At 40.4% G+C, this 25,278-nt stretch overlaps 1 protein-coding gene across 3 annotated transcripts in view; it reads left to right on the forward strand.

The window, feature by feature from the left end:
- Nucleotides 1-1,082: 1,082 nt before the first annotated feature.
- TNC (tenascin C) overlaps nt 1,083-25,278 on the forward strand; it is a 73,644-nt gene continuing 49,448 nt past the window's right edge. The window contains exon 1 of one of the 3 annotated variants that reach the window (XM_085320110.1): nt 1,083-1,314. The gene's annotated coding sequence lies outside the window, so the exon portion shown is untranslated. The remainder of the gene's footprint in view (nt 1,315-25,278) is intronic. The other 2 variants (XM_085320108.1, XM_085320109.1) reach the window with 2 other exon arrangements.

The following is a 25,278-nucleotide window of genomic DNA, read 5'->3' on the forward strand; positions in this document are numbered from 1 at the left end:
GCATTTTTATGCTTCCTAAAACACAAACAGAAGAGCAGCTTTGTCCTTCACTCAAGAAGTGTATGTTTGAGGATTAACTGCACCAATATTCACAAACAAACAAACAAACAAAACAAGTAGAATGAAGTGTAGAGGAATAGGAGGCAGATTTTTGGTGTCTGGTAGGAGGAAAATCGGTGTTAATGAGAATCCTTCAACTGTGATTTTAACTCTTAGCCACAAGCCTGAGGTTCAAGGGTGGTTGGGAGAGAACAACTGYCTGTGAAATGCTCCCCGATGAGTAGTCTGTGTGTTACTGATAGCTCTGGGATGGGAAGYGGAGAGAATGCACTGACTAAAAAAAAAACATAAGCGTCACAAAAGGGGACAGATTATCTTTACTCACATGCACATGGACACGCGCACACACACCCCAGCCACATAATCTCTTTTTATCAGATCTGTGAAGAAAGGGAAGCCCTCCTGTGTTCTCCTCTCTGGGCTTTTCKCTCTTCTTTACAGAGTCAGACTAGGCTCACTCAACTTTTCCTTGCTTTCTCCTCTCTTTTCCATAGAGCTGTTGAGCGAGCAGAAGCAGTGCACTGAGATGACGAACTTGAAGTTACGTGAGATTGCCAGACCCTCAGCTTGTGTAAATGGAGTGTGGTTGATTTACGTTAGCTGGCCATCTGACCCACTATGTCCTCTAGGTGTTTCTGGAATTGAAATCTTACTTGCGAGTCTGCTGATTTTATTTAATTCTGTTACTCTTCTGGTAATGTTAAAATAATGAGGATGAAGGGATTAAAGCTCCTGATAATGTACTTCGCTGATGCTGCAAGGAAAATATTCTGCTTTCTGAGTCATTTGCCCTGAGCTGACTTTCTTTTTTTCATGGTTCAGGGGTTTCCTTCTTTAGCCATAAATTGCATGCAAATTCTTTTTTTGTATGTGTGTCTGTCTGTCTGTGACTGCGTGTGTGAGTGTGTGTGTGTCTTTCAGAAGCTAAGCCAAAGAGAGAGGCTGTTCCTTTAAAGCAAAACTGAAAAAAATGCCTTCAGGCATCCTATTACAGTGGAATGAGCCAAGGATCAGGATTTGCAGCTCAGCTATATAAACCCGGCAGAATCTGGCTGATCTGACCAGTTTGCCTTACTGTCAAACACTTCTGTCTTTCTCACACATACACACACACACACAATATCAGGCAACACAACTTTTCTGCATTTTGACAGGACAGCAACAAAGTCGGAAGCCCGATAGCTGACTTTAACATCACATTTATTTCATGGAGGCTGCTCACAGCGGGATCTAATCTCTGTCAGAGCCTGTAAGGTAAGTCTGCTTCCTTCCTGAATTAAAAAATCAGGAGCTCTTCGACCCCCCGAGTTTGCAGTACCACAGTGTTCTGCCATGACCTTCACTGCTGTGACTCTATTCAGCCTGAAAAGGCAGGGGTCTTACCAGGGAAATTTTTTAAAATTTGGAGCATGCCTGCCTTTAGTTTGTCTTTATTATCCAGTGTAAGAACGATGCAATAAGTATTTCAATGGTATTAATTTGAACAAATGAATGARTGATGGATGGGTTAGTTGGACGCTGGACATCTGCAGAAATCTAGATGAAAACCTAACCGACAGGATGGCTGCAAAACCAGTAGTGCGTGGGATTCCCTCTTGGCTAGTGAAATAATGCATTTTCCCCATCTTCACCCCACCTATCAGATTAAATTAGCTCCTTAAACCTTCCAGGTGACCTTCCTGTGCTATTGTATACAATTTGAGAAGTCAGGATCTTTTTCTTTTTGATTTGCTKCCTGCCTACTTATTTGCACTGAAGGCTTTGTCACCTTCCTCCCACCTGCAGTTTCTTTCAGGAGTACAGTAACTTCTGACTCTGTAGTGAGGAGCAAAAGACAAAGGAAGGTTCAACTGGTATCTGATTACCGAGGGCTTAAAGGTGTGGGTTGTGAGCAGGGGGAGGGTGAAATTCTGCCATCATCATGGAAAAACCGAGACTCTTGATTTACAGTGTGTGTGTGTCTGCCTTTTCTTAACTGCTTGCCTCCTTGTGCACTGAGTTTTTCAGCATGACACTCTGCACTTACCAGTAAGGCTCAGATTGACTTGAAATGGAAAGGTTGACTGGGGGAAGGTCATAGCACCTGGCTTCATTTAGAAATTATGCTTATATATTCAAAAATGTACTTTGCATCACCTTTGCAGAGTTTTCCCTGCCTGATTTACTCTCTGGCCCCTGGGAGATGGAGCTTTTTGGCAGGTATTCTAAACTTTTCAAAAGTCTGTATCGTACCACGCAGGAGGCTGTTATGTTCAGACTGACATGACCATGATGTGTCCTCTCACACAGTKGAGACATCATCAGAACAAGAAGCACAATAAAAGTATTTATCAACTTCTCCCGTATTAAAAAAAAAAAAAACACTAATTGTATAGACCTGTTGTTGAGCTGTTGTTTGTATTTGTTTTTTCTAGTTGATTTTTAAAAATTCGTATTAAATAATAGGAATTCATTTTACGTGCTTCCTGATTAACGTTTTTGCATTGTTTGTTTTATTATGCAGGGGTCCTGCATTTCTCTTTTAGAGCTGTGAAATCTTAAGGGCACTATAGTTTGTGAATGAGTTGGATAGTGGGGACTAGTCACGCTGCTTTGAATTCCAGGAACGCTTGCAGAAGTGGGTTATAAGGTTTTGTTTTTTTTTAATTTATTTTCTTCTTGCTGATAACAGGAACTGAGGAGCAAATGTTTGATCAAATGAATGTGCTTAGCCAAAAGAAGGGAATCAGTCTGCAGCTGGCCACCTAGGCAATGAATTTTGAAAATACTTGCAGAGTTATCAGGGAGCTGATAGCAAGTCCCCTTTGCAGCAGTTACACCTCTGCCTCATCCACTCAGGAACGGACCAAGGAGGTTAGCACCTGAAAACGGGCAGAATGAAGAGTTATACAGGGGACTTCTTTTACCCACTGTCACAGACACTCATATTCCCTATCCTCAGCACTTTATCACTCATTTGCCAGATTTTTTTGGTCTTTGATTTCATTCTCTGACTCCTTTCATGCTGGAGAAAATTATTTCCAAGTTCCAGTCCTTAATCCTATAACTCTAGAATTACTTTATCAGTGCTTCCAAAACTGTAGAAGAGCCAATGGATCTGCTGAGAAACATATAGTTTCCAGAAGAGCAGATTAGGTAGCAGGTTCTGTACTTCTCAGGACTGATTCTAATTCTTTTCCTTTTTCCTTCCCAAAATCAAAGCAAAACTGAAGAGCATGCATCTGAAGTAGTGATGTTGCTTTGGAGCCAGACCTTTAACTCTTTCATCCTTTCTGGTAACACCGTGTGAAATAACAGACCTGCTGGTACAATGTTCTGCTGTTTTTCTGGTACAACCCAAGAGTATGTCTGTTGGTGTGACTTTGTAGGGTATGTTCAGAAGTGTAATTGTGCTAAATGGCAGTGCAGTGTACTGGATTGTATAACGGAGTTGTCTGGTGTAAATGGATGACCTCCACTAGATGAAATGTAAGGTAGAAATAGTGATCATTCCATGGGCTGTTTTCCTTTGTGAACCCTGATACCTGTCTAGGTTAAAAGTTTCATTTAGAAATACAAGTAAATGCAGATGGTGGTCTCTGTCTCATTGTCAGTTGCCCATTTATCTGTCTTACACGGTATGCTACAAAACATGAGAAATTAAGAATGGTTAAAAATTAATCTACAGTTTGAAATCTACGACTTGATATATTTGACCTTGGACATATGACATCACCGTGCTGCTAAGCCAAAGGGCTGCTAAACCAACAGGCCATTGACAGTTTTAAGATCCAGTGTCTCATAAAGCTCTAGCCTTAGACATGCATGATTTATATTGCTAGAAACTTAGACATCTCAGCTTTCCAATAATAAAACAGCTTTTGTTTTGAACTGTGGCAGACTGAGCCGTTGGACTTTAAAAACTGTGCTCTGATTTATCAACTTGTACTTGCTCAGACTTAATTTCTGGTGTGATTTTTAGCACACCTTTCTCAAGGTCTGATGGTTGTCATCAAAAGCAGTGGTTACAAACTGCAGAAAATGTACTGTAAAATACTGTAAAATGTAATAACYACAGGGATATTTTAAAGTACTTCTAAGGAAAGTGGCTGACAATATTGCAGAAAAAGCATCGTTACCAAGTAACAAGATAGGAAGCTGGGTAAGGGAGCTAGTAATCAGAGTGATACAATTCAATGGGCCAATCAATATGTTATCATGATCCAGGCTCATAAATATGAAAAGTCAGTACAAGTAACTGTGAGATTGATAACTTTTAGTTCTAGACAGAAAAAATAAAAATTTGAGGTCAAGAATTGAAAAACAAGAGACTTGCACAGGTCAGTTTTGAGTTTATAAGATGTAATTGAATTGGTTAAACTGCTTTGATATCTACTGATGCCCTTGCCTTAYGCAGGTTTTGGATAGGACTTTATTAGAAGTTGATGATGTTATTACTATCGCTATGGCATTTTAGGGCCTCACTGTATTAGAAAAAATGAATAGACACAGTAAGTGATGCTCTTTGTCATAAAGAGCTTACAATTGCTATTATTAGCAGTTCAAAAAAACTCTGTGTGTGGTGAAGACAAAAGAAGAAGGAAGAAGGCTGTTCTTTGAGGAGCAAAAGTAGCAGAAAGAAGAAAAATGAGCAACCCTGAGAGACAACATTGAGCTGTCTTGGTTTCCACTGAGCTCTGGGGTTTACACAAGTGGAACTTCCCCTAGTTCAGAGTGCTCGCTGTCCACTCCTGCGTTCGAACCTCTGTTCCATCTGAGCTGAAATTAAATGCCTTCCACATGTGGGAAAAGTTAAAAACTGGGCATTCTTCCAGCTAGTGAAATCTCTCAATGTATGATGTAACTACACTGTGCAGAGTGGGCAGGCTGGGGAGGGGGAGTCCGAAAGCGATCCTGCCCAACGAGAGGTGTCTCTTGGCCCAGCAGAAAATATTTGGACATTAAAAGAAGGAATATAATACAGATTCCTCTGCTGAACAGGCAAAGCTGAGTTTTACTTGAGGTCCCTTTTTGATATTTGTTAGTAGGGGAAAACTCATCACAGCGTACATATAATGGAATGATCTATATGCCATAATAACTAGATATAGACTTAATGTAGTACTTTACTGTGTTCTGTATGCATCTCCTTTCTCTCTCCTACATGTTTCATATCACATTGCTGATGAAACATAAAAAGAAATGTAGCTTCAGTTACCYGTCTGACAGTGGTTCTAGTGTCTTAAAAGAAAACTGGTAAATATATGAGGTTTGAGGTTATAGACCATCATAAATGCAAGATTTTGTTGTTCAGGCCATAGAATCAATGAAAATATTCTTCCATTTTATTTTTGTTTGGCTTACGTGTAAGTCAATCTCCAGAGATAAATTCACCCTGAGTTGATTTGGTTGCAAGAAATTCGCATCCTTAATTGTCTTGCCACTGTAGTTTCAATTAAACTAATGTAAGATGTTGCCAAGTTTTCAGAACTTTCAACTAGCAAGTCCCTGTGTACGAATAGCCTGTGGCATTTTGTATTCTTTAGAGAACGGAGAACAACGTTGCCAAGTTTGCATTCAGTCATCCATCACATATTAGCCTACTGGAGGTCCATTCTTCCCTAGCAATAGGGGAGCTCTGCTTCCTACTTAGAAAGATTACTCACACAGAAAGCTCTTTCCCTGCAACCAGAACTGCACAGGGAAGAGAAAGGAAGCTTTCTTCAGTTCGTATAAGTGCTCGGTTTCCAAACCCTTGACAAAAATGATATTGTTTCATGCTTAGAAAACATAGCCTTTTTAGTAATTGAGTAGAAAGTACAGGGTAGTGGGACAGAAATCTTTTAAATACAGATTTTAAAAACAAATACTTGTATCGTGGTCATGAAAAAGGTCTGTTGTAGCAGTCTCTCTTCCTCATGCCAGGTTGTAGCTGTGGCATTGACTATTCGTGTGTAGATATCAGCCAAGATGTTCAAAGGAGTCTGAAATTGGGTGCCTGGGAAATTCCATTTTAATGGCTTCGATTCACAAAGTGCTCGAACATTTGTCTATGCTCTATCCCAAGACGCACCAGAACATAATAAACTCATAAACCTAAAATTACAAATGCTAATTTTCTTATGGAGTTAGGATATTAATGATAATATTAATCCCCCAAAAGCTTGGCTCTTCAACTTAGGCTTTCTTATACCAGTCTGGCAGCATAAAGCTAAAAGTGGATGTAAATGTCTTCATTTGCGTATAAATGAAAATTAACCTGAAATTGTTTCCCTATCTACCCACTAGAACTGGTTAAACAGTTATTTCCATCATTAAGGAACCCCTGCTGCAAATGGATTCAAGAAATTTCTTTTCCAAGAAAGAAGTTCTCTTTTCATTCCAAAGATATTAAAAGAACTTGAAACAGGCAGATTTTGTCGAGCAGATTGGGGCTTTCCTCGAGGACAGGATGCAGAATAGCAGGTGAGAAAGCCAGCTGCGAGGTGAATGCTATTGGGCTGTGGGTAGGCGCCTCGGTTTCGGGACGTGGCGCTGTATGCTGCAATGCAAGACTTCCGTGGTTATCTTCCATCATTCCAGGCCGTTGGGCTAGCATGATTTCACTCTGTCGGAAGTCAGTTTGCCAGGCTTTCAAGAGGAGCTCCATGTCTACTTTGCACTGGTTCTTTGTTTTTCCTGGTTCTTTTGAAAAATGGCCCCTTTTGGGTATGCTGTATCCTCCTAAATAGCTTCTCTGTGCTCTGTGACAAAAGTCTATGCCAAGAAAGATATAAAGGTAGTCTGTGATGTGTAGGCAACCCCTTGCTCTTGATGCGACAGCTTAATGCATGTTTCTCCTTGCTTGTGGCATGTATTTCCTTTCTGCATTGCTTGGATTACAGTAGTTCAAGTTTAACTCAGAATGAATGCTGCACACTGTAGACTACAAATCAGACGAGAGCAGGATGCATATTAAGGGAAAGGTCTCRGATCATGCCTCTTATTGAAGTATTTTGGCAATGTAAGCAGCTTCCAGGAAAAAATGCTGGCATTTYCTATGCCAAGCACTCCTTATGAGTGTCCTATCTATTTTTCCAGATTTGTGGCCAAGTTAAGTGTTTATAGGAGTATATGCCATCTACAAGCCAGGGGATTTGTATTTCCATTGCCAAGCATTAATTAGGATGTACACTTGTGCACTTTACAGGTTAGCAAGGCAATCACAGTGACCCAGTACCAGAAGTGCCGCAGTTCCAGGTCTGATGTAAAGAATGCAAGACCTAGAGAGAGCCGTTCCCAAATGCATTAGACATTCTTTACACTTGTCACACTCGGACCTTTATTTCACATGCTGTCCATGGAGTAGCAGTACACTGGGATTTGACAAGATCTTTGGCAGAAACAAGGAAATGCGGTTTTCTACCAGCCAGCTAGCAGTGCTTTCCCATGTTTTCACCATCATGGGAATTGCTGCCTAGGCTCTTGCAATTCAGGAAACTCAGTGCAACTGCACTTTCTGCATTTGCAAAAGCCCTGCGCTTCTGGGATAGCAATGCCATGACAGCACCGAGGAAGATCAGTTTGGACAAAGTCAGTTTACTTTGATTTGACTGGGATCTCCCCAAATATGGCTGTGAATACATATCCGTGTTACTGAATACCTTACTAATGGTCCCACTGGCACTGTTTGGATGGGTAAAGGCTCATCTGTAAGAAGAGGGAACTGACTCGAAATGAGTACAGTGCTTTCCAGGTTATGGTCCGATTATCTTTTACACTAAGATTGATTTACATTTCTCTGAATATGTGCAGGAGCCCTTAAACTGTGTTTGTGTGTAGACAGATACAGATATCTATAACTTGCACTTAAAGTAAAAATATGAAACTTCTTCATATGCCCTACCAAACTGATAAAAATGAAGCCTTAGTGTCAGATTGAAGTGCAAAGTGTCCAACTTAAGCTGTCTCACACAGAGGAAGCTTGTTCTGCTAGCATGAGCAATTGTCACTATTTCACTTTGATATGGAGAGTTAAATACGAACATTTTCTTGATTGCATGGTGCAGAAATTTCTCTTTRCAAAGAATGCTCTGGGCTGATCTGATCTAATCTGGCCTCACACGAGTCAGGAGTACTGCTCATGGAAGTACCTAGGGGTAAGACCAGTTTGAGGGAGAGGAAAGTGGAGCCCACTGAGCATATTTCTGGCATAGAATTGTATTTCATTGTCTGCACTATTCCCTGTCTGCTTCATTTCAGCATGCGTTTTTGAGGGGATGGTTCCCTCTGTGCAAACTTAAGGGGCTGCCAGCCAAAGTCTCATGTGACACAATTGCATTGATTTCAGTGGAGATCTGTTGTTGGATAATTGAGTTCCACATCCCTTCTTTTGTTCCACAGCTCAAATTGCTGTCAGCTGAGACTTTTGCACAGACAGGCCTCAAGTAACTGTGGAAGGAGGTCAGAGCGGTGCTGGTGGAGGTCTCTCAAATCTCTCATTAGTGTAATAGTGCTCAATTTGTTGATATTCAAAGCAGCAGAACAGATTTTTGTTTGAGTTGAGTCACTGTTTCAACTAATCATTTGCTCAGAGCTGTACATTTGGCTATGTTTTCCATTGCATTACATAATAAGTTCTTCTGCTTTACATCAGAACACTGAGAAATATCCTCAAACTGGACTGTTTAGAAACAGTCTCCTCTTTTTTTCTCCAAGTGACTCACACTCACTTTGCTTCATATTTTGTGAATCTGATTTGTATTTTGTCTTGCCTCCCTGTGGTTGGTTTCATGCTCTCTTCAGATCTCTATTATATGTTTCATTCTGCTAAGAGTTTGCTACCCTGTCCTAGGCTGCTAAAGATGCAAATTGTTGATATCATAACATCTGACAGAACTAGGCCAGGCAGATATCTAGCCTGGAGGATGTTACTGGAAGTCAGATTTCAAGGAACTCCTTCTACGCTCTTACGAGTTAGAAAAATGTGCACATTCCTGCAGATTTAAAATGCTAGTACCAAGGACAGAGGAGCTSTGGCTGGGAAGAAAAGTAAACTAATAATTTGTTGAAAAGTACAGGTTTGTTTTGGGGAGGGTTGCCCATGTGCTCCCCTCAGCATCTTTTAAGAAGGCCAAAATCTGCTGATGTCAGAAGATGAGCAATAATATTTCTGATCCCCAAGAACAGTAYAAGGTTATAACTGCCTTCTGAGACAATTCAGAGAAGTTATTTGCAGTGCTTGAATAAGTATGTGGTTAAATCAAAGTAAAATTGCAAACTTCATGCAAATAACCACAATGAATTCTGAAAGTCTCCTGCTGCTTGGTGACCAATATCATTTTAGCAACTCATACTTCTTAAACACTTTGTGTTATTCCAGGCCAATGCACACGTACATTATTTGTGTTCCTCATTACTGTGAAGTCATTAAAATGTAAGAATTCCCATTCCCTTACCCCAGCGGATGATGTTCCTTCAGCTAAGCTAACTTTAAAGCGGAAAAATGCAGTGCTTGGCTTATGGAGTGGATTGCTGGCTAATTTCTTCTCCYGGACCTTCAGGAAAGCAACAAAATTGCTTTCCATAGTTGTTTTCCACAAAACAATGTCCTCTCAGTGTGTTTAACCTATTTCCTTGTGTACTGCGCATATATTTGTTTAATGTGTTAATAATTCAAGGTACTTCAAACACAAAGATTATTTGCTCCTACCTATCATTATTAGTAGAAAAACTGGTGTGYATCTCTGTCGTTGTGAATTTTGGCAACAAATGAGACTGCACGGGCTCCTAGTCTTAGCTTTGGCTGTTGGCTTGCTCTCAAACTGTTGCTCAGCCCGGGGGCAGGATACCATTCTGTGACCCCACTCACTTTCCTTTTGGACCCTATAGTGAACATCATTGGTTTTTACTTCACCTCTATGGATCTGACTATGGAGGCCCTGAGGCCTAAAAGGGAGGCATTGCTAAGCTCAGTTTTGCAAAACTCAGGTCACTTTTTTTGCTGGGCTAAACATGGTCTTGCTAATGTTGGTGTCAATCCAGGGCAGCTGCTCTGCAGAGTAAATGAGGACAGAATTGTACAAATTCATTCCAGAATCAATTTTAGTATTGTTGCAGAGGAACTGAGAGTGGACTAGTATCACATAGCCTGTGAGTGAAGAAATGGGAAGAAAATTCAGAAGTCCTGAGTTGCTGCTGTTCCTGTCACGTCACAAAACCTTCTAGAACACTGCAAAATGGGTGCTGGAAAACCTCCGGGTGGTTTTGGAAGAGACAGTATGGAGAAGGGTCTGCAAATGAAACAGAGCTTTGTATGTGGAATGAACATAACTTGCTGTGATTCATGCAAAAAAGCATACAAACCTCATGGTTTGAGGCTGCATCAGCAAAGCCTTCAAAATAATTCAAAGCGACGTCTCTGGTGTCTACCCAGAAAATAATGAGCTCCTGACGAAGTGTAGCTTGGCAAAGAAACTTTCCAAAGACAAGTTTAGAAAACTGTAGATCATTTCCAGCTCTGCATACGTCTTTGCTATGAGGAGGGAAAAGCCAAGAGAGGAAGCAAATGCTTTTGCTATTAGGAAAGGCTTTATTAAATGGTACAGTACATACTTAGGAGGCAACAATGACTTCTGCTGCATGATTATGCACAGAAGTTGCTTTGACTGTGAAAGGCCTTTTATATTGGGAAAGGCAGTAATTTAAGTTTCAGTTTCTGTGACAGCTCTGCTATGGATTTGATTYGATTCTACTTCTAACAATCCAGAACACCAAGTACGCCTTCAGAGACTATTGGATAAAACTGACTTCTGCACTATAAATGCAAACAGGGAGTTTCAGTGGGAAACAAAGCAAGAAGGAGGTGCGAACACATCCCTTCTGCTTTCCATGGAGCCATCCTGAGATAACCCGTTTCTAYTGTTCTGCTTCTGTTTTTAGAAGAGATGCAGTTTTTTTCTGAATTCATTGCCTTTGCTGTTCACATTCCTAATGTGCCCTGCTGTTCCTAATCCATAGTTTTTGTCTAGTCTGTATCTTTCAGTAGCTCTTTTCTTCCAGCTCTGAAAGGTACAGTAAGAACAGAGACTGCTTTGCAGATGGGAGAAAAAATGGGTATTTAGTAGATGCATACTCTTGTCTTTTTTTTTCTTTTTGTTTTTTTCTTCTCAGGTTTGTAGCAAATTGCTGTACTTGGCTGGTTACTGTGCACCCTGCCAGCAATCTGAAAGCAGCTCAAAAGCACCCCGCTGACCTGCTTGTTTTGTTTCTCTTTTTTGAATTCACATTTCCAGAAATTGATGCTCAAGTGTCCGAGCTCTTAACAAAAAAACAAGCCCCAAGCATAGACCGAATTTCCCGTTAACTTATGCCTCTTCTCAGTCARTGGGAAGTAGATGGAAGATGAGTGGTGTTGGTTCTCCTCTAGTTACCTCTCTTAAGTTTCTATCTTTCAGTCTATATATAACATATTTGGATAATCTGCCCATAAAATAACTGGCTTGTGTCTTGTGGCTTGTATAAAAATTCTTCTGTGGTTTCAGCTGGATGTAGTATTCTTCTCTACTTCCTGTCTGAAAGCATGAATCACTTCAGTTGTGTAGCAGCATAAGATGTTGCTACACGATACTGGATACATTTTGTCGTGGAGGAAGATTGGGTGTACATGTGTGATTGAACCATTCCTGCACTGAGTTCGTAAAGTGTCTGGAGACTGTTACAGAAGAAATGGCATTCTATAGGTGTAAGATAATAAGTGGCACCCATGTATTTTGTTTTGGTTACGTTTTTTTTTTTTTTTTTTTTAAGATAATAAGTGGCACCCATGTATTTTGTTTTGGTTACGTTTTTTTTTTTTCTCAAATTTGGCTGCGTTTCTGTGTGGGTTTTGTTAACCTCACCGTTTATTTCCATGGATTCATCTTATTTTGGTAATTGGCTTGGCATATTCAAWGTTTTGGCTTCAGATAAAGTCTTCAATTTGCTGTCGTTACCCTAGAATTTTAGGCTGTCATGTAGCTGTCTGCATATTCTCTGCTGTCTCTGGTCAGACTTTCTTCTCCAGTGCAAAAGACACTTCTCCATCTGTGACTCTCTTTCTCCCTTACGTATTTTAGGGGAGCGCACTGCTGTGATCTGCTTTCTGCTTATGTATTTTCTGGCATTATTTTTAGCATTTTTCAGAAAAGTTTCTAACTATGGAAATGAGCATTTGAGAGCATCTTTCCTGTGAGGTCTTTGAAGTACTTAATGCACTGAGACAWGCATTCCGTCTGTGAAATTTTACAAATGGATAATCTGAGACACCATATAATTTATAAAATAGTTTCAGTGCAGAAAGCCTGAATTTTGGTCCTCTGTTCCGACCGCTGGACCACGCTCCTATTAATCCAGAGACTGTGAACATTTTCTGGAGTCTCTGCTGAGAGTAGACACTTCTGTGGGGACTCCAAACATCCAGCTCTAATAAGCCAGCTCTATTTAGCTTCGTCTCTCTCGTTACGGTTCAGAAGACTCCTGGATTGCAGACCTTTGGGTAGAAAGCTTTCATCTCAGCTACCGTTGAGACAGAGCTTGTCCAGGCCTGGGGAATCCTTTCAGGGTGAACCCCATGCATTTCTCACTTTGCAAYGATACTGCAAGGCAGCAGCCTGCGCCTCACCATTGAACTAGAATTCTCCAATGAATGTTTTCTTTGGCTGCCTTGTACACCCATTCATCTCAAGTTTCATTTGCATTTTAATTTTCACAGTGGTGAGTGGCAGACTCCCTCACATGTCCACCTGATGCTCTTCATTCCCCAAATCCGTAACTGAGAGTAGAGAGAAGAGGCTGTAATCAGAGCACCCCAGACCAGGGCTCTGCTGTAGAGCAGAGCTGAGCAGCACACTTCCTTCCCTACCATCTTCATCCATGTGTCCCAGCAGGTCAAATCCAGAAGATACTTGCTGCTTTTCTCATGCTGCCTGTGTAGGAGAAACCAAATCACACTGACATACAAGCCACTGTTGTAAACGTTAGCTAAGCTATATAAATAATAATAATATATATATATATATATATATATAAAAAGCAGCTTATTCCAACTGAACATTTGTTTGGCATTTTCAGCTCCAAGTTCAGAGTTTCACCTCCCTACATCATTCAGGGGGATAGCCCCTAATTTGTGAAAAAGAAAAAAAGAAGTGTACATTTCATAGAAGCAGCGCTTTAATTTCCTGGGCTTTGCAACTAAGCCGGAAAGGAAACAATAAAAACCATGTGAGACATTACTTCAGTCAGCACAGTACAGTTCACATTATTCCATTGAATTCCATCAGCAGCATCATTTTTACATGAKCTAAGAAACTTTTCCTAATTTTAAMTTAAAAAAACCTATCAAACTCCCTATATTTAAAGAAAAACTAATGCAGAGGTTTATTTTTAGTTGTTGTGAGTCACTGGAGCACCATGGCTCATATTCACCAGCTGATATAACTTGCTCTGTAGGCAAAGAGAAAATGCTGTCAAGTGATACACAAGAAGAATACAATCAAATTAAAAAATTGAGAAATCTGAGTAGCTTTCCCCTCTACTTCACCCCCTTTGATTCTTTTCTCTTCTTTCTATCAGTCTTTCAAGCTGTTTGCTTTATATCTTGAATKAAGATGGTTTCCTGCCAAACAAGGGTTTGTGTTGGTGGGGGGAGGAGTGTTATTTATCAGCAATTTTGACAGTTTATGGTAAAATRAGCAGAACTTGCCTTGCAAACGTAAGAACTGGTCCCTCAAAGATGGTAAGAAAACAGAAGGTAACCAGACAACGAGGCAACTATCAATAGAAAGCTGTTTGGCTCCTTTACCACTGTTTTTGAAATGTTATGGTAGTTTGAAGTGCGCTGATGTATCTTACTTCTCTTTGGGTACATATCTGTATTTTTAGGGGTTTAAACAAACATAAGGTTCATTGTGTCTCCTCCTGCCCTGGGATAAAGGAGAGCGTGAGAAGTACAGTTTGGCTTTGCTAGGGCTTTCCATTTGGTAGTTCAAGTCCAGACTGCTCTGTATTTTATTAGAAAAATTAAATTGAAAAAATGTTTGAGGCAGTCATTCTTTTAAAAAATGAGGTTTTGTGAAAGCAAACCATGGTGCAGAAATTACTGGTTTCAAGGAAGGTTTCCTTGGGAGGATTTCTCARGGCTAGCATGAAATTTCATGTTGAGAAGACCTGAAATGCTGCTGACCATGTTTTAATTTTCTTCTTGCTTCTTGCTTTAGAACCAAAAGAAAAATGGCAACTTTCAATGGCAAAATCAGTGAAAACCTTTTCAACCAGTCATACCAGTTATTTTCATTGTATCTCAGACACAACTATTTTCTAGGGCTGTTTTTACCGAKCCAGCCTTTATTTGGCTGCTTGATTGCTCAGATATCCGATAGAGAGGACAAGGAAACACTGAATGAAATAATCCATGCAGGATCCATGCATGGATCTTTCTAACAGAGTGGACCAATGGTGCCACCAAATAACTGACGTGGAATGATACGATTCTCTTAAGTATGGGTATTTAACAGCAGGTAGCTTGCAGTTACTGGTGTCTTTGAGCACTTATAGGTAAATCACTGTAAAAGAACTCAAGCTTGGCTCTTCTTCGACTTCATGAGCTAGCAGATCTACGTGTGAGTTCTGCAAGGGAAACTGAAGGACTGCAGGAAGAGCTGGTGGTGGTTTAGTTGTAATTCACTCTTCCCTGTCTGTCGGAACCGAGCTGGTGTTCCTGACACAGGATAAGGGAGACCACAGAAGCTCTCTGAGCCGCAGGCCGATATAGTYTCATCCAAGGGTTGAATTTTTCTTCAAATCAAATTACAATGGAGGCAAATTTTAATTTACCCCCCCCCCCAGGACTGAAGGAAAAGCCCACTATTTTCATAAGGATTTCACTACTACGAAAGGTGCTCTGTGTCACTCCAGCAGTGAGTGGTGTAGGCTGGCTTCGGGGAGGCTTGTACGATTTGGGTAGAAAACTGTGATTCTTTGAGATGCAATATGCCATGTAAATGTGTATCACTATTATCTGCAACAGGGTTGGGTACTACAGAAAACTTAAAATTAGATTAAGATAATTGTTCTATCGTCTGAAAACAATGAGTCTCTTGTGCCCCTTTCCCCACTTACACCTCTCTTCTCTTCCTGTTGGGTAAAATGAAAAGGGGAAAAAAAACCTAATTATTCAGTTTTCAATTCTGCCTGAGACTGTTTTTTAAAGACCCTGCTTTTGTGAGTTTAATTAGATGCTTGATAACAGAAAAAGCGTTGCTAACTAATGCGAGGTACAAAGAAACCCCTTCAGAGGGACACATGACCTCATCGACTGGATTACTCTATCACATGAGTTCAGACTCCATCGCACACCCAAAATAAATGTTAGACTCTGTCTGCAGCGAAGTGCTTTATTTACCTCTCTTTGGCAGAGCATATGCTTTGCCGATGTCTTCCTCGGTCCCCGGGATTAAACGCGTATGGAAATTCAACACAAGAGGCAGATTTTCCTGGTCACGAATAGCCTGCCATGCCCTCAAAAGCTTTTGGCCAGACTGTGCCTTTGGGCCGTTGCCTTCCGGGATCCTGTGAGCTTGGGCAGGCTTTGCAGACGCAGAGCGAGTCTGGTTTTTGCTCAAGCTCCCGTTGTGTGTCTTGGTTTTGTCGGATGCTCAGCACCTCAGCAGCCAGGAGCTRTGCTTTGGGGGTGCTTGCAGGGTGGCACACAGTGGTCCCAAGACTGACTCTTTGCCAGGAGACAGCACGTATCCCTCCTAAGCATGGAAGAAGCAAAACCATCATATTGTKTTGATGCTGTCAGAGTTCCCAGCTCTACAGTCTGCCGGCACTGGTGTCTTTACCTTTTTACAGGCACTTCCCAGGAAGCTTGTACCTGTTTTCTATCTAAGAGTTTTGCATTCCCAGCCTGGGTCCAAATCTATAGTTCTCACTTGCCCCTATGAATGATGATGAGGATATGGAGAAGAGTGCAGCCTCCCACCCTGGCACGATTGTGCTGGCTGATGTATAGCAGCAGAGACCTAATGGTCTCTGAGCAAAGGCAAGAAAAGCTTCTGCAGATGTTGAAGGGAAATTAACTGAAATGGCAACATCCTGCCAAGTCATAAGCTGGAGGCATATTTAGTATAAGCCACATTATACATAGCCAGGAGCCCAGGAGTATGCTGGAAACAACACAGCTGCCACTCAGACTGAGATGTATCATTTATTTGTTTCAAATTATGCGCAAGTAACAATACATTACATGAGAGATTCAACACCAAGTTATGAGCATAGAATGGGTAGTTCTGCATTATGGATCTAAGYCACTCAGCAATTATCTTTGTTCATTTCATTCATTTATTGATTTTTATTCATATTCAATTGTCTTAATTCTAGTGGCATAAAAAATGAGTTACTAGGAGCTTTCCAATTCCTGTGTTTAGTATGGGTCTCTTCCTAAGTCTGGCTATATATAACTATTACGTAATGCCACGTTGGATGTTTCTTATATAAACATTGGATGCAAAACAACTGTGTTTAAACGGCCATAAGACTCTGACAGTTCAAGAGAAGCTTGAATTCTGCAGATGTCCTTCCCTCGGAACCTGATCCAGTACATGTTAATCTTTGACGGTTCTGCATAATGCTTGTCATATCTGTTGGTGGGGTAAGAAATGTTGAAATCCTTATTCTTGAGATTTTCCAATGGATATTTGTGAAYATTTTGCTTAAGTGTGGGCCCAAGACATGAATGCAGCTGGTCATAATCCAAGCTGTGCCTTTGCATTTTCATAAGGGACAGCAGGCTTTTCAGCATGTCAGCATGAATGYATGACTTCAAAGTCATCTGCAAGGGACAACGCTGAGTGGTAATGACCCATTACACATCTTACAGGAACTATGCTTGAGCAACAAACRGAGTAGCGAATGTGCAGCATCCATGGCACCGTGCTGCTTGCTCTGCACGTAGGGGCTTGGGCCATGACTGCACCCTCTCCACTGCTTGGAGAAGGAGCATTCCCAGGTTGTCTCCAACAGTCGGTTTGGGACTGTACTTAGGAGCAGTTTCTCATTGTGTATGAGTTTAAGCAGATGGAGTTTAACTTATTACCCTAAACAAGGTCCTGGAAGGAGTAAGCTAGGTAGGCAATGCAGAGACTGTGCTGATATCCTGCCTTGAAGTGGTCTGAGCTCTTCACCCATTTGTGACCGGTCACTGTAAGAGTGGGTAAGCCACATACCTCCTGGCCTGCCTCACCCTCCAAAACCATCTCCCAGCAGCCAGGTGATGGGTGCTGGTGGGTGCTTTCCTCTGGAAGACTGGTTCTACAGCAGTCCTGATGGGGCTAATGATGCTCAGGAAGGATGCCTTTGGCAGTGGAGGGAACTTACTCCTCTCAARTCCCATTTTTTAGAATATGGTGGGTGTAGAATATGTTTGGAATAGAAGTCTCCTCAAAGTAACACAGAGTGTTGCCATGAGGCTAATCTTCTTTTAATAATGTTAAACATGGGTTTGTTATTTAATTTCTTCCATTGATGGCTGGCCTCTGGAATGGCTCCAAAGGAAGCATTGAGTTTACTGTATAAATAATTACATAGGCAGAGCCTTAACAATGGTATCTTATACCCAGCAGCCCTGAACAGCATGGTAGTTGTTCCAGATCAGTTCTGTTATAACTAGAGTATACAATTTCCAAGCCCATCACACTTGCCCTTCTCATCACCAATCTTGTCTATTGTCCATTTGTAGCCTATTTAGAAGGTGTCTATGATTAACCTCCTTAGTAAAGACTCTAGTCCCTTGGCTATTCTTGTTGATATTAAAGGAAGCCAGGTCTTCAGTATGTGAGCTGGTATGTGCATGCATTAAGAGACAACTTCTGGCACAAAACCTTAAAATTTAAGCAGAAAATCTGTGGGAGGAAAGAAAGTCTTTTACACAGTGAGTGAGCTGAGGACTCTCTCTAGAGGTATGGTTGGAAATTTTAAAGAGATTAAGCAATTTCAGTTATTTGCACCTTATATAGGATGCAGATCTCCCACAGTCATCTTAGGAATCAAGATCTTAATTGACTTGGTTAAACTTGTTCCAGAAATTAGGAACAATTTCAGGCCTCCTAAGTGCCAGTGCAGTGCCTTTTCCACAGTCCTGGCATTCCTCTGAATTGCTGCTCCTTGGTTGCAGCAGCAGTATGTTCAGACAAGATTTTTAGTTTTCTCATCATCATCTGTGGAATTCCTAAGAAACATAAATCAAAAATGTCTTTAGGACTCTCAAACTGAAAGGCATCTCTTGGGCATTGAGTTCAGCGTCCTGTTATTGCAGGCACCTCCTTACATGATCTCTTTTTCACTTCTGTTTAATTATTGCAAGTTTTCATCAGCCATTTTCTACCAATTTTATCTCTGTCAGTTGACTTCATTTTTCATTTCTTATGGTTATTGCTCATTACATCGAATGCTTTATTGAGCAAAAGTGTTACTGATACTGGAAGGAGTCCACCTCTAATCTCTGAACTTTTGCTCTGCTTTGAAAAGCAGCCAAAACCGTTGTTTGGTTTGGAAACGTATGTTCTCTCTCTGAGATATTGAACAAGGATGAGGCCTAGGAAGAGTTTCTATGACTAAGAGTACGAAACTCTTGAAGCAAAGTAGTTTATAGTGGACTAATCATGCTGATTTAACTCAGAATAGTCGCTGTACATCAGAAGATTTAGTCTCTCATGGGTATCCTTTTCTGTTTGTCATTCAGAATTTACCGTAGCTCTTTCACATTTTTTATGGATGTTGGCTTCAGTGGGTTATTTTTTTCCTCCTTTGTGGTACTGTCATGCTGATGCCTTTGAAATATGAGCCTTTGCTAAATTCTAAATTGTACACAAAGCAATTAATTAAAATTCCTTCCAAAACAACCTTGGCAAAGTCTTGTCTATATGCTGCTTTTCAGCCAAGGTAGAATGGGAGGAAACTAAAATGAATCCAAATGGTTTCATTTAAGGGTGATGTACAGTAGGATCTGTGAACCAGAAGCAGTACAGCTTCCCCAAAGTAGAAATGTCATTAAGAGCTGAAGCCAAGGATGAAAAATTAACTGGAGTGAAGAGTTCAGGATTAGCTGAGTGATATTTAATGCAGGACCTCAGGGGTTGGATGGGGCAAAAAAAGTCTGTACATCTGGTTTTTGTTTTTACTGCTATTCTTTGATATGGTCTGAAATATAAATCTGAAAGCAATTCAGATGATTACAGGACTGACTGCAGGGTTCATTTATAGTACTATACAATTTGTTTTGTTTATATTAGTAAGTACTGCGGCATGGACAAGGCCCTCAAATTGCCGTTTTGAAATGTTCTTGAGATGCACCATCAAAATGAATGATACATTCATTCTGCACGTTAAAATCTAATCTATGAGTGCTCAGAAATCAGTCATGAATTAACCATGCAGATCAGCTCCTGTCTCTCCCTATGCAAAATGGCCATATTTATAAGGGTTGTCAGTCCTGGGAAGGGGGGGGTCCTTGTAAATATGCAGTGCCAGAACTAGATGAAACACAGATGGCTTCAGGATGTATCCAGAGCTCTTAATTATGGAAACTTACCCACATCACACACAAAATGCCAGTTTGCCCTTAAATAATAAAAGTTTTAAGTTATAAATGCAGAAATAAGAAAATGAAAGTATAATATTGGGGTCTGGTGCTGGGGAATGCTGAAAAAGACAGAAGCGTGGGCATGTGGTTGAAYGACTGGTGGGACTCCAGAAACCTCGATCCTACTTCCAGCCTCGTCAGTCTTGCCCTGGATAAAATACTTGGGCCTACGTCCAGAGGCTTCTAGGAGCTTCGGTCTCTCAAGCTTGGACTGTCTGTGCCTCACTTTTTTGTATAGAGATGTTACAAAATTCCCTAGAATACATGCAGGGTAGTTTTCTCCATGAGCCGATTGTGGGAAAAGAAGGGAAGTTGTTTTTATAAAAATTAGAAATAAGTCAKCACTGTGCAACTCAGAAACTGGATGGATTATAGCTTATCACACTATCTTTTATCTGATCCAGAGAATTAGTTTCTTTCTTTTTCCCTGATAGTTATGGCCCTGTTTTTCCCTCTTCATGCAGTTGATTTAAGACTTTGAAGAAAAATTCTGAGTTGTGAGTTTTTTTCCGCTTGGAAGTTCACGTTCCAAAGTCCCTTTCATGTCTGTGGAGTCTGATGGGTGCTGAACCAACTGCAAAATTTCTTTGCACCCACCTTCTTTTTACTCTTGAATCTGTAAGCCTCAGAGAACTCCGTGGATTTTCTGAATTACTGTAGAAATGGCCTTCTCAAGAACCACTCCCTTTACAATGACTGCAGTGTAAATAAAGAAAAAGATGCAATGATTTGGCTTTGATCTTTTCTTAAAAACTCAGTGCTGATACTTTAGGACTATTATGAATTTGAGCTCTCCACTGTGATTTAATGTAGTTTGACCTACACTGAGTTTCCCTGCTGATTCCTTTGGCCTGTTGGATTTCAAAATGGAAAGAAAATGATTTTCTATAAGTATGAATGTATGGAAACAGTAATGAAAGATGATGAGGTCACAACTRTTCGTGTTTTGGCCTGCTGTGTAAAAACCTTTAGTCTCCCCAGTCTCTTTCTTTGAAAATATTTCAATATACTTCAGACTTAGTCCATCTGTGCTCAAGAAGAAGTCTAGACTCTCAAGAGTAGTGTGGTCTTGGCAAAATTATTAACAATTTTTCTTTAAAAGGTTACATCTTTTGAAGCCTTTACTTGTAAAAATCTGTTCTGGCAGCCATTTATTTATTTATTCCATTTATTAATCCCATGTTGATATTGCATGTAGAAAGTGCACAACATAGTTTCTTGTGTTAACAAATCACTGAAAGGTGTTTTGAGGTCAGCAATTAACAGACCTAAAAAGGCTCCATTTTGTTTTTTTTTTATTTTTATTTTTATTTATTTCTCTTTGCCAGTATCTAACCAATTACTTCTACTCTCTAGATTTTAACAAGATCTGTTTGAATCCAATATATGCTAAAAATATTTGATCCATTCCTGCTGAGATGTTGGAAATACCTGTTTGGGTAGGAATTTTTTCCTTTTTTTCCACTCTTTTTACTTCYACCTTCTTTAAGGTTAATTTCCAAGTCCTGACATGTAGAAGGTGTCTGAACAGATCTAATCAGCCTTCTGCCTTTTCTAAGGAAGGACAGCAAGAGATATTTTTTAACACCTCCATTTCTTCATTCTTGCAATCTGTTTTGATTAAAATCACATAAGGTTCTCATTTGCGTATTTATCGTTCTCCATGTCCGTAAGTCATCTCACAGCTCTGCCACTCCTGAATTTACAAGAGAGATCAGAGTGGTACACTTGAATTGTCAGCTAGGCAAACATTAATTTTGTTTCTCACTCCTTACGGTTTCCAACAAACATATCTTTGAGGGAACAAAACATTCATAGATTTTCTTTGCTTGGCGTTCCCTGAGAGTCAGAACTCCAGGGCTGTATTCAAGGTTGACTTGAAAATTTACTATTAAGAGGAAACAAATTTCTAATTAAGTGGAAAGATCCCAAAACAATTCTGATATCATTTGGGAAAACAAAGTGAAAGAAAAAAAAAGTGTAAACAAACAAATAACCCTAGCATTTTCTCAGCTTTTGACAACCATAATGTGATATGACTTCAGACCCTCAAATGAAAGGAGTTGCAGTGGAAATGAAAATAGTTCCTTTTCTTTGTGCAATTGAAAATCCATCAATCCACAACACATTATAAACAGTGTCACTCGCTAATGATCATGTTTTTAAGGAGTGTTTCTCTAGGAGTAGTCTCTTTTCTCTCTGATGGACACTTCCACAGCCTCCACCAGGGCAAAATGCTGGGTCTACAGAGTGTTCCTGCCTCACAGCTGGCATGGGAGTCTTGCTTTTCTCTGTTGCATTAAAAAACAGGCTTCTAGGTCATATCCTCTGCKCTATAGAAAAATATTCCTGACTGTAATTTATTTAATTCCTTAAGCATTTGTTTAAGGTTATAGCAATGTGGTGGTGAGACAGTAGCACAGACTGTGGAAATATCTAGACAAGCCTGTGCCTTAATGCCTTCACTAAAAATCGTTTCTGCTTGCGGAGATTCAAAGCTTTCTATACTGCTACTGCTCCAGTGGCTGAGCTGTTRCCAAACAGCCTCTTCCAATGTCCTTCAGGTACAGAGAGCTCTTTTCTCAGAGAGAATAACATCTTTAACTGAGACATCTACAGCAAGATTTTCAGACATACCACTTTTTGAGTTTATGTGCTTTGAAGGAGGGCTTGCATAATTAAAAAAAACTCTCACACACTTATGATGATAACTAGTGAATCTGGACTTAACGTTAAGGGCTTCCTTGTGCTCCTTGTACCTGCTGTACTCAGCTGGGTAAAGCTCGCTGAGGGTTCTTGGAAGTAGAGTTGTGCACAGCAGGTCTAAGACAACTCTGAGAGATGCCCACAGGAATGTGGTTTTTATCCAATGCTAGTACACAACTCAGTGAGTGGCATGACTGCAAAATCCAGTCCAGCAGGAAGCTGAACACTCCTGATGCAGGAAAATTAAGATGGATGTGAGAGAACACAGCACCTTTTGTTATTACCTGTATTGCGGTTGTGCCTAAGAGAACAGGCATAAGCTCCCCAGTGTGATATGCTGTGCAAAGAAAGACCTAAAAGATAATCATTGTCCAATGATCCAAGAAGGTAACGACAATAAGAATATGCTAATGATTAGATGGGAGAACAGCAGCAGCCAGACTTTGTTGTTGTGTACTATAAGCAGAAGGTTTTGCAGACCAACCACATAACTGCTAACAAGAATTTCAAARTAATTGCATTGCAGTGAGGATGGTAGGAAGATATAAAAGGGGCACAATTTGCAGGGAGGGATAATACTTCTTATTAGACAAATTGCTCATTAAAAATGGACACATTCCTGGGCACACAAACCGTTCAGCATGTCTAAGAGACATGCCCCAAGCATCACCCAGCTCCTTTTGTATACATCACAGCGAGGCCAAGCTCATGATGAGAAAGGTCATCTTCTTTTGCARAGTCTTGCTGCCAGGCTTTTAGGCGCCTGTAATTAAAAACAATCCAGCAACTGATGTCTACAAGGAAAATATAGAGAGGATGTCTCCAATAGGCGGTACATCTGCTGCTTTTTAATACAATCTAATGGGGGAGCATTCTGAAGGGAAGAAGATGGGGAAAAGTGAAGGAATGACACAGTCATCCTTCCTTGCTGTTGCTTCCATCTTTCTCTAGAAAGGTCTGCTCCTGGGTGGTCCTTCATGTCTTGAGCTGTTGTGTAGATATATTTGAGGGATGGGAGTTGGAGAGAAGGATGTCATCTTTGTAGTTCCAGCCAAAAATACAGCTAATGTATAAATAATTGTATGAAGGTGTCCTATTCTGTAGATCTCAGATCTAGCACTGGAGTTCAGCTTATCAAGCTGGGTCCTTGGCAGATCTGATGAGAAACACCTGATCTGAGTTAGCTCGGACATTGCACTCTGTGTCAAAACACATACGTCATAGATCAGATGCTGAGGAATGCTTCTTCCAGACCACTCTCCACAAACTTCAAAAGGATGTTAACCAAGATACATTAAGTCTTATGGTATCATCTGTAGTTTGAGAGCTTTGGCTGACTCTAACATGATGAATATCCAGTAAAACTAATGGTGTTCATTTGGCTTTCATCAGTAGAGAAAGTAACAGTGGCAGTGGCTCTTGTCAGAAGCAAGTTTTTCATTTTCCAAGCATAGTCCAGAATTGCAGTTTGTACTGTCATAAAATGATATGTAAACTCACAGCAGTCAGAGGAAAAACTACCAGCAACTTTCTTGGTTTGGACCAGGCCCATATTCTTGCAGGCYGGGATTTACAAAAGCCATAAGGAAAGTGATGCTCAACTTTCACTGAAATTTGGTGAGAACTAGATGCACAGRTGCCTCCGGTTTGTTCCATTTACTGCTGGTGATGCATCTGTCAAGGAGCCTAGCCTGTAAGTAAGTAGTTGAGGATTAGGCAGCAATTTTTCTATATTTATTTCAGGGTAAGAGGTGCATGGAAATCTCACTGCATGGAAAGCAACTTGCAAACCCCAAATGGGAGTACTTGAAAGCAAAATCTCACTTCAAAAACTGTCTTGAGTGCATTTCATGAACTGCAACTCTATTGAGGGATTGAACTGAGCCACAGATGAGACCTGGACCATGTCCTTTTCTGTTATTCTTTATTAGCTTCCYTGTGATCTATTCTGGTGCAGACAAGGATTGCAGATGTATTTGAAGAAACAGGATAAGTGTTAGAAATGACTAAGAGCTGAATGCTTTTCCATGACAAGAAAAAAACATGTACTGCTGCTTGTTTACTTCTGATTTATTCCCCTATAAAAAGGAGGTGAAGTTCACTCTTTGTGAGCTCTGTATTGTTTACAGAGAAAATTAATTTCAGTAAAGTGCCTGTATTACTGTCACTCTTGTACAAAAGCAGCTGGGATAGTGCAGGAAAAAAAATGATCCCTACATTTTATGAGAAGCAAAAGGATAGAGAAGCTRGTTTACCATCTGATAAATGGGCTATCATCAAAACTGTGGTGTTTAGAGAAAAAAAAATGCTGTTTTCTTCATTAGTAGAACAAAAAAARGAGCTTGTAACCCGTGAAAGCCAAGTCACTGACCTAACTGTTTAACCAAGGTTTTCTGGGAGTAGAAAGAAAAACAAACATTAAGATGACATTTATTAAGTGTGCTTGTTTAGTCTGTCCCTTAGCTGCCTTTGGTTCTCATTCTGCCTAACGAAGGCCTGATTCTGTGTGGAAGTCAATAGATGACTTTCAGTCTTATTCTTTGCTCCCCTGACTCATATCATTCGAAATGAAGGGGAATGGGTTGAGGAGGAATAAGAAATATTGAAGCTGATTAACAGGAGTRACTTTCAGGAAGAGTTATTACAGCCTAGCCAGGTGCTTGTGACGGGAAGAGGGGTATTGTGTTATAGCTGATGAAAGATCAGGTGCTGAAAAGTGTGGCCCTAGTGAAAGGGCTAACTGGTTGCTAAAAAAGGCTTTTTTCCACAGCTGTATCAATGTAAAGCTTTCTCTTTCCCTTGAAGGATTTAGGTGATCAAAGGATTTCGTTTTCTTTCCTCCCTCTCCTCCTTTTTATTTATTTTTATTTTTTTCT

The sequence above is a fragment of the Rhea americana genome, unplaced genomic scaffold, assembly GCF_003343005.1.
Source record: "Rhea americana isolate MKP2758 unplaced genomic scaffold, rheAme1 scaffold_61, whole genome shotgun sequence".
Taxonomy (NCBI): Eukaryota; Metazoa; Chordata; class Aves; order Rheiformes; family Rheidae; genus Rhea; species Rhea americana.